The sequence below is a fragment of the Acomys minous genome (genome assembly GCF_964271855.1).
Source record: "Acomys minous genome assembly, chromosome: 12".
Lineage (NCBI taxonomy): Eukaryota > Metazoa > Chordata > Mammalia > Rodentia > Muridae > Acomys > Acomys minous.
In genome coordinates this window covers 94615505-94625461 of record NC_140493.1, presented here as the reverse complement: position 1 = coordinate 94625461, position 9957 = coordinate 94615505, and positions in this window count along the sequence as shown.

The following is a 9957-nucleotide window of genomic DNA, read 5'->3' as shown; positions in this document are numbered from 1 at the left end:
TCGCTTTGTAGACCAGGCTGGCCTTGAACTCACAGAGATCCGTCTGACTCTGCCTCCTGAGTGCAAGGATTAAAAGTGTGCACCACCATACCCAGCCAGCTAACAAACCAGTATGCTTCCATCTTGGGCTGGAAAGCCATCTTAAAGACAAACTAGGTTCTTTCCTAGTTAAGATTAAATCTCTGGTTCTCAAGGACTGGGCTGAGAGCCCTCACCTGTAACTTTAACTACAAATGCTTCTGTACTGCTTGTTCCAGGGAATGGCAACTATGTTTTTGTTTCTAAAGTTGTTTATAACCACCTCGAAACCTGACCTTTGTTTCAAAAGGGTATCTGGCCATCTATGACTGCCTTGCTAAGCCCACCTTGCTTTGCTTCAGGAGGGGCTAACTTCTGTTCTGCTCCTGAAACTCTGCCTGTGTGCCCCACCAAATGCCCCATTGGGAAACTCCTACCCCTGACCTGACTTCTCCAACCCCACATTGGGGGGGGGGGCAGGCAGCCCATGCATAGAAATATAAACGCTTGCTTCAATCAATTACTTGCTTTAAATAATTTGGCCATATGTCCCGCCCGCAATTCGACAGTCTGAGAGGCAGAGGCAGGCAGATCTCTGTGAGTTCAAGGCCAGCCTGGTCTACAGAGCAAGTTCCAGGATAGTCAGGATTGTTACACAGAGAAACCCTGTTTCGAAAACCAACAAATGAATTAATAAGTTAATAATAATAATAATAATAAGAAGAAGAATGATGATGATGATGATGATGACGATGACTTGGGTCAGTGGTCTCTCTCCCCCCATCTTTGGGATTAATACCACTGTTATAATATATAAATATTATATATTATAACACCACCCTCTCCAGATTTTAATCCCTCTTGTGAGAGTAGTTTTGGGAGTGGGGTAAGGCTGGGACTTTGGCTAAACTCCTGAGAGCATTGCTATTCATAGGATGGAGTTCAAGTCCCACAACTGACTAGTCAGGTCCTACTTTTCAGCCACATCCACAGGTTATTTGTGGGTCTGTCCCTGAGGAGACATTTAGCCTTTAAAAAAAAAAAAAGGAAAACTACAAGACACTTAGAGTATGGGGTCTCAGCCCAAGCCCTACCCACCTCACCTAGCAAACACCCTGAAGTTTTATGCTTCCTACCAACTTTTCTTGAAAGTAGATGGGGTGCTTATAAATGGGGTATGTTATCAACGTGGAAGATTCTGGGTCACAGCCAGTCTAGTCTCCCCTCTACCTTGAACCTCAAACAGGACCCAATATTATAAAACCTTATTCAGCTGGGCATGGTGGCACACACCTGTAATCCCAGCACTCGGGAGGTAGAAGCAGGCAGATCCCTTTGAGTTCGAGGCCAGCCTGGTCTACAAAGCGAGTCCAGGTCAACCAAGGCTACCCAGAGAGAATCTGTCTCAAAAAACAAAAACAAAGCTGGACACTGTGGTGCACACCTTTAATTCCAGCACTCAGGAGATCAGAGGCAGGTGGATCACTGTGAGTTCGAGGCCAGTCTGGTCTACAAAGCGAATCCAGGACAGCCAAGGCGACACAGAGAAACCCTGTCTTGAAAAACAAACAAACAAACAAACACAAAAATAAAAACAAACAAACAAACCAAAAAGAAACCCTTTTCCTTTTTTAGATTAAATTTATCCATTCAGAAGACAGAAGCAGTCAGATTTCTAGAGGCCAGACTGGTCTACACAGTGTGACCCCCCATCTCAAAAATAATATTACCATGGTGGCACATGCTTTTAATCCCTGTACTCCGGAGGCAGAGGCAGCCAGACCTCTGTGAGTTCAAGGCCAGTTCGGTTTACAAAAGTTCCAGGCAAGCTAAGACAGTTATATGGAGAAATTTTGTCTCAAAGAAACACATACATGCCAGGTGGTGGTGGCGCACACCTTTAATCCCAGCACTTGAGAGGCAGAGGCAGGTGAATCCTTTTGAGTTCAAGGCAGCTTGGTCTACAAAGCTAGTCCAGGACAGCCAAAGCTACACAGAGAAACCCTGTCTTGGGGAAAAAAAAAAAGAAGAAGAAGAAGAAGAAAGAAAAAGAAAAAAGAAAACAACAACAACAAAAAAGAAACACACAAACACACATTTTTTATTACTGTTGTTGTTATTATTATGATCATTGTTATTATTATTTGTTTATTTATTTATTTATTGTGACCAGAGCTGAGGTTAAGGCAGTTGCTGCACCAGTACCATGGTCCAAGAATGGAGGTCACAGGCACTGGTTCTTTCTTTTCACTGGGTTATTTCTGGGCGTTGAACTCAGGTCATCAGGCTTGGTGGCAAGCACCTTTACCTGCTGAACTATCTTACCAGCCCAAAGAAATCTCAAAGGCTATCAGAAGCCTCTGAGACTGACTTCCAGCTTGGTACAAGCCCCAGAGACCTATGGATTTTCATTTCCTGCCTTTCCCACATACCTTCCCCCTCCTGCCCACCCTTTCCCTTCCTCAAAAAAACACCACAGGACATGGTGGTGCTCACCTGTAATCCCATCACTCAGGGAGGCAGAGGCAGGTGGATCTCTGTGAGTTTGAGGCCAGCCTGGTCTACAAAGAGAGTTTGAGGACAGCCAAGACTACATAGAGAGACCTGTCTCGAAAAACCAAAAACAAAACAAACAAACAAAAACCCCCAAACAAACAAACATAAGAGCAACTAACTCACTAAGTCGATACCATTTTCCTTTACTTTTTGACTTATTTTTCACTTGTCTGTGTGTGCTTGTGCAACTGTGTGTGTCGGTGTGGGCAAGTGCACGTGTGTGCAGGGTACAGGTGGCAGTCATAGGTGCTACTCCTCACAGGTTGTCACCTCATTTTGTTTGTTTGTTTGCTTTCTAGACAGGGTCTCTCTGTCTTAGCCTTGGCTGTCCTGGTCTCACTTAGTAGACCAGGTCATTTTTGTTTTTGAGCTGTCTGTGTGTGTCTGTGTGTCTGCCTGTGTGTCTGTGTGTCTGTGCGCGGGCAGAGAACGTTTAGTGTCCTCCTGTGTAGATGTTTGCTTCCTCCGTTTGATGATGGATCTCTCCTTCAGCCTCAAGTTTGTCATTTTGACTAAGCTGGCTGGCTGGTCAGCAAGCCCCTGGGACCCTCCTGTCTTTGTCCCTCAACCTAGGTTGACAGGTCATGCCTGGCTTTTGTTATGTGTGTTGCAGATTTGAGCACAGTCCACATGCTCGCACAGCAAGCACCCCTACTCACTGACCCACTTCCCTAGCTCTGCATCTCGTTTTGTGTCAGAGTCTCTCGCTAGGACCCAGAGTTCACCAGTTCTGCTCGATGACTGTCCAGTGAGCCCCAGGGATCTATGGCCTCTGCCTCTTCCTGCCCCAGTGCATGCTGGGATTACAAACAGATTTTTGTTTTGTTTTGTTTTGTTTGTTTGTTTGTTTGTTTTTTGTTTTTGAGACAGGGTTTCTCTGTGTAGCCTTGACTGTCCCTGACTCACTTTGTAGACCAGGCTGGCCTCGAACTCACAGAGATCCACCTGCCTCTGCCTCCCAAGTGCTGGGATGACAGGTGTGCACTACCGTGCCCAGCTCAGACTTTTTTTCCCCCCTTGTTTTCTTTTGATTTTTTAAGACAGGGTTTCTCTGTGTGACCCCAGCTGTGATGGAACTCACTCTGTAGACCAGACCAACCTCGCTCTGCCTCCCTGAGTGCTGGGACTAAGGGTGTGTGCCACCACTGCTCACTTTTTCCCTTTTTCTTTTATTAAAGATACGATTTTTATTTATGTATATGGGTGTGTTTGTGTGTATTTGTGTGTGCAGGAGCCCATGGAAGCCTAAAGGGAAAGTGGGACTGGAGCGATAGGCAGCTGGGAGTAGCCGGATATAAATGCTGGGAACCAAACCTGTGTCTTCCGGAAGAGCAGCGAGTGCTCTTGACCACGGAACCATCCTTCCGGGCCTCACCTCCCTACACGCCTTTTCTTTTTTTAGAAACTCTCTGTAGGGCTGGAGAGGTGACTCAGTGGCTAAGAGCACTGACCACTCCTCCAGAGGACCTGGGTTCGATTCCCAGCACCCACATGGCAGCTCACAACTCTCCGTAACTCCAGTTCCAGAGGGTCTGACACCCTCACGCAGACGCACGTGCAGACAAAACACCAATGCACACCAAATAAAAACAAACAAATTATAGAAACTCTTTTTAGATTTCCCGTGTGGTTTATTTGGAGTGCTGAGGATAGAGCCTAGGCACTCAGCCATGCTAGGCACATGGTCCTCTTAGCACACTACCTTGGATCTCAAGCCTGCGCACCCTCTCAGGCCTTTCATAAACATTGCCTCGGTGTGAGAGAATTCCACGTAGAAAGGGAATAACGGTGCAGAATAAAAATTCAAAAGAGAGCCGGGCGTGGTGGCGCACGCCTTTAATCCCAGCACTCGGGAGGCAGAGGCAGGCGGATTGCTGTGAGTTCGAGGCCAGCCTGGTCTACAGAGGGAGTCCAGGACAGCCAAGGCTACACAGGGAGACCCTGTTTCAAAAAAAAAAAAAATTCAAAAGAGCTCTTGGCCTAAAGCTACCTTATACAGAGCAGAGAACCTGAAAGCCTGAAAGACGCAGTCACAGCAGTTAGCAAATTACAGAGGATTAGCCCCCATCAGTAAAGCGGGCCACTAGGCAGGCTGTCAAGGCGGAAAGAGGACACAATCATCAGAGCAGACTGGTGCAATCTCATTGTGTGCCTGGTGAGGGCAACGGGGACTGGAGCATGCAGGCCTCTCTCTGAGTGTAGTTAATGCATCCGCAAAAGAGTGGTAATACGCCGAGGGTTGCCGTGACACTGCCTGGAGTTTCTGGAGCTGGAAGGAAGTAGGTACAAGGTTCCAACCACCATTCCTATGTGGTTTGGTTTGGTTTTTTGAAACAGGGTTTCTCTGTGTAGCCTTGGCTGTCCTGGACTCTCTTTGTAGACCAGGCTGGCCTTGAACTCACAGTGATCCATCTGCCCCTGCCTCCTCAGTTCTGGGCTTAAAGGTGTGCACCACCACTGGCCAGCTAGGAATAGAATCTTGTCAGTGCATTTTTTTTTTTTTGCATTTTTTTAAAAGCCACAGTCTTGCTATCTGTCCCAGACTAATCATGAGATCTTTAGCCACTTTTCTTTTTGAGACAGTGTCTCCCAACGTAGCCCTGACTGTAACTTGCTGTGTAGCCTAGGCTAGCTTCAAAATTGTGGCAGTTCTCCTGTTTCTGCGTCCTGAATGCTGGAATTACAGGTGTGCAACACCACACCAAGTGGCAGCCTTTTGTTTTGTTTTGTTTTGTTTTTGTTTTTCAAGACAGAGTTTCTCTGTGTAGCCTTGGCTGTCTTGGACTCACTTTGTAGACCTGGCAGGCCTCAAACTCACAGTGATCCACCTGCCTCTGCATCCCGAGTGCTGAGATTAAAGGCGTGTGCCACCACGCTCGGCTCCAAGTGGCAGCCTTTATCATTTTCTTCTTCATCATCAACATCAACATTTTGAGACAGGGCCTCACTAAATACTTCAGTCTGGGTCTACCAACTACAGCAGTGGTTCTCAACCTTCCTAATGCTATGACCATTTACTACAGTTCCTCGTGTTGTGATGACCCCCACACACTATAAACTTATTTTTGTTGCTCCTTTATTATTTTGCTACTGTTATGAATCATAATGAAAATATCTGATATGCAGGATGTATGAGAAATATCTGGGTGGGGGGGCTGGAGAGATGAGTTAAGAGCATCACCTGCTCTTCCAAAAGTGCTGAATTCAATTCCCAGCAACCACATGGCAGCTCACAACCATCTATAATGTGATCTGATGCCCTCTTCTGGCTTGCATGTGTACCTGCAAACAGACATTGTATACATAAATAATAGATAAAAAATAAAAATAAATAAAATATCTGATATGCAGGATGTATGATATACAACCAGTGTAAATGGGTCCTTTGATCCCTCAGAGACCCACAGGGTGAGGCTACAGGCTTATGCTTTGAACACTCGGTGGTGCTATCTTGAAAGGTTGTGAAAACTTCCGGGAAGTGACCTCCAGCTGGAGGAATTAGGTCTGTTTCGGGGAGCAAGGCTTTGAAGGTTATACTGGGTCCTTCAGGCACTCCTCTGCTCTCTGCTTTCTGTCCGTCTAAAGTGAATAAGGTCCTTGGCCATAGAACCCCATAATGTCCTACCTTAGTGCATAGCTCCAAGCAGCCACAGGTGAGAGCCTGGGAAATATGTAGCCAAATAAATCCTTCCCCTTTCAAGTCTCCTTTGCCAAGAGTTTCATGATGACTACTCTGTCTTGGTTATAGATTTCGACACCTTTTAAGAACATGAGGTTTTGAAACAAGAGAAGAGAGCTGGAGAGATGGCTCAGAGGTTAAGAGCACTGACTGCTCTTCCAGAGGTCCTGAGTTCAATTCCCAGCAACCGCATAGTGGCTCACAACCATCTACAATGTGATCTGGTGCCCTCTTCTGGCAGAGCACTGTATACATAATAATAAATAAATATTAAAAGAAAGAAAGAAAGAAAGAAAGAAAGAAGCCGGGTGTGGTGGCACACGCCTATAATCCCAGTACTCGGGAGGCAGAGGCAGGTGGATCACTGTGAGTTTGAGGCCAGTCTGGTCTACAAAACGGGTTCAGGACAGCCAAGGCTACACAGAGAAACCCTGTCTTGAAAGAAAGAAAGAAAGAAAGAAAGAAAGAAAGAAAGAAAGAGGAGAAGAGACACGAGACATTGACAAATGGCTAGCCTTGAGGGCAGGGTGGGTTCTCTGCCAGAAACATAGGAAAATTAGTTCAGCAAAGGGCAGGAACAGCAAAGGGCAGGAAAGTGGAAAGCACAGAAAAGACTTGAGTGGAGAAGCAAGTCCTTCTTATAGAAGCTAATATGAGTCACGGAGAGCAAGGTCAGGCTTGAAGAAACTGGAGTGTAAGGAATGAGAGGGCCTGAAGAGATAGCTCAGCACTTAGGAACACTGGCCACTCTTTGCAGAGGACCTGGGTTCAATTCCCAGCATCCACGGGGCAGCTGTAACCATCTGTAAGTCCAGTGTCAGGGGACCCAACGCCCTCTTCTGGACTCCCTCAAGCACTGCATGCACTGGTGAACAGATGCATATGCCATCCATACATTGAAAAAAGAAAATTATTATTATTATTATTTTGGTTTTTCAAGACACAGTTTCTCTGTGTAGCCTTGGCTGTCCTGGACTCACTTTGTAGTCCAGGCTGGCCTTGAACTCACAGGGATCCACCTGCCTCTGCCTCCCAAGTGCTGAGATTAAAGGTGTGTGCCACTATGCCTGCCTGGCCTACACTTAAATTTTACTCTTAGGGCTGGAGAGATGGCTCAGAGGTTAAGAGTACCGCCTGCTCTTCCAGAGGTCCTGAGTTCAATTCCCAGCAACCACATGGTGGCTCACAATTAGCTATAATGTGATCTGATGCCCTCCTCTGGCCTGCAGGTGTACATGCAGATAAAATACTGGATACATAATAATAAATAAATAAATCTTTTTTAAAAAATTAACACTTAAAAAAAAAAAGAATGTCAAAAGGTAGAATTCGGACATGACTGAGAGGTACCAGTCAGTCATTTTCAGTTTTTTTTTTTTCTCTTCCTTCTCTGTTCCCCCTCTCCCCCCAATCAAACCCAGGCCCTTGGGAACACCAGGCAAGCAACACGGGACCAAGCCTTCCTTTATTGCAGATTCTCGATCTGGGGAAGGACATGATTAAAGTGATTCCCTTTGGGAGCTCAGAGCAGGAGACAGACTGGGAATCTCTGCACGCTAGTGAACCCACTGCGGAGGCAGACAGGCCAGGCCAGGCCCTGACAGGACCTGCGGTGAACTTGGAGCCAGGTGGTGGACACAAGGGAGCTCTGTGCAGAGAGGAAACAGCACAGAAAACTGGCGTTAGGCCAGGCTCCTTGGCAGCAGAGACTTTTACTCTGTCATCTGCAGGGCAGTAATGAGTTGGACTAGTAATGACACAGATGGAAAAGTCTGCAGTGAGTAAAGGTCTGAAAAGAGAATTCATGACGTAAGCCTGGAATCCCAGAATTCCACAGGAGGATCAGTTCAAAGTCATTGCCACAGAGCATATTTCAGGTTAGCCTAGGCTACATAAAACCCTGTCTCGGTGGCGAACGCCTTTAATCCCAGCACTTGGGAGGCAGAGGCGGGCAGATCACTGAGAGTTCAAGGCCAGCCTGGTCTACAAAGCCAAAAAACAATAACAACAACAAAACAAAACAAAAAAAAAACAAAAAAACCCTGTCTCAAAAACCCACAACAAAAGTACCTAGACTAGGCAGGTGGCTTAGTCCATAGAGTACTTAGTCAGTACTTGCCTCTCAGGCACAAAGCCTTGGCTTCAATGCCCAGCACACATACAAAGTAGATCTCGTGGCTCATACCTGTAATCCCAGCACATGGGGGGGTAGAGGAAGAGATCAGACATTCAAGGCCTTCCTCTACTAGAGAGTAAGTTTCAGGCCAGTCTGTGCTATGCAATCGCCTGTCTCAAAATAAAATACAACCAAACAAATACAACAACAACAACAAAGAGCAGGAAACCAGAACTCATCTGAGTACCATCTGGAACCTAAGGGGGGGAAAAAAAACGGTGACATTTGTTCAGCAAAGTCGAGTGACATCACTCAAAGCCTGCCGGGCTGGCAGTCCACATAGTGACCTCAGAAAGTTGTTTATTACCCAGGTCCCCTGGCCCACAGCCGGCTGAGAGGAAGTGAGGAAAGAAGGGCTGGGGTGGGCAACCATAGCTGTGGGCGAGGGTACGGTAAGAGACAAGAGGAGTATTCAGCAGTAGCTTGCTTGCTTTTGCTTTCTTTCTTTCTTTCTTTCTTTCTTTTTTTTTTTTTTTTTTTTTTTTTTTTTGGTTTATTGAGACAGGGTTTCTCTGTGTAGCCTTGGCTGTTGTCCTGGGCTTACTCTGTAGACCAGGCTGGCCTCAAACTTACAGAGATCCAGCACTCCGGAGGCAAAGGCAGGTGGACCATTGTAAGTTCGAGGCCAGCCTGGTCCACCAAGCGAGTCCAGGACAGCCAAGGCTACACAGAGAAACCTTGTCTTGGAGAAACAAAAACAAAAAACCAAATTTACAGAGATCCCCCAGTCTCTGCCTCCCGAGTGCTGGGATTACAGGCATGTACCACCACGCCTGGCATCTTTATACTTATTTATTTAGAGACTGGGGCTCCTGTAGCTCAGCCGGCCCAGAATTCTGTGTTACAGCTCTAAGGGGGAAGGCTTCCCCAATGCCAGGGTGACAACTGGGAAGAGAAAAGTATCTGGGCAGTGGGGACCCAAGGAGTACTGCACAGTTACTCCATACAACAAACCGCACACAAGAGATTTATTGGGCAAGACACAAAAGCGGGGTGCGGGCCCTACCTATGCTCCAGAAAGAAGAAACAGGGAGCTGAGCAGGAGAAAGGTTTATCTAGGGTTTGGGGTGAGGGTGGGGTTCTTGGTGGAGATTTCTAAGAGTGGAGATTGGTGAGATTTCAAGCCAAGGCAAGGATTGGTGGGATTTTGTGCTCAAGGACGGGCTTTGGGCTAAGGGATTGGTGGGTTTTGGTTTGGTTGGGTATTTATTTATTTATTTATTTATTTATTTATTTATTTTGGTTTTTCAAGACAGGGTTTCTCTGTGTAGCCTTGACTGTCCTAGACTTACTTTGTAGACCAGGCTGGCCTTGAACTCACAGCGATCCGCCTGCCTCTGCCTCCCGAGTGCTGGGATTAAAGGCGTGCGCCACCACCGTGCCCAGCTGTTTTTTATTTCTTTAAGACAGGAGTTTTCTGTTTAGCTCTGGCTGTCTTGGAACTTACTCTGTAGACCAAGCTGTCTTCAGACTCAGAGATCTACCTATCTTTGCCTCCTGAGTACTAGGATTAAAGGCATGTGCCGCC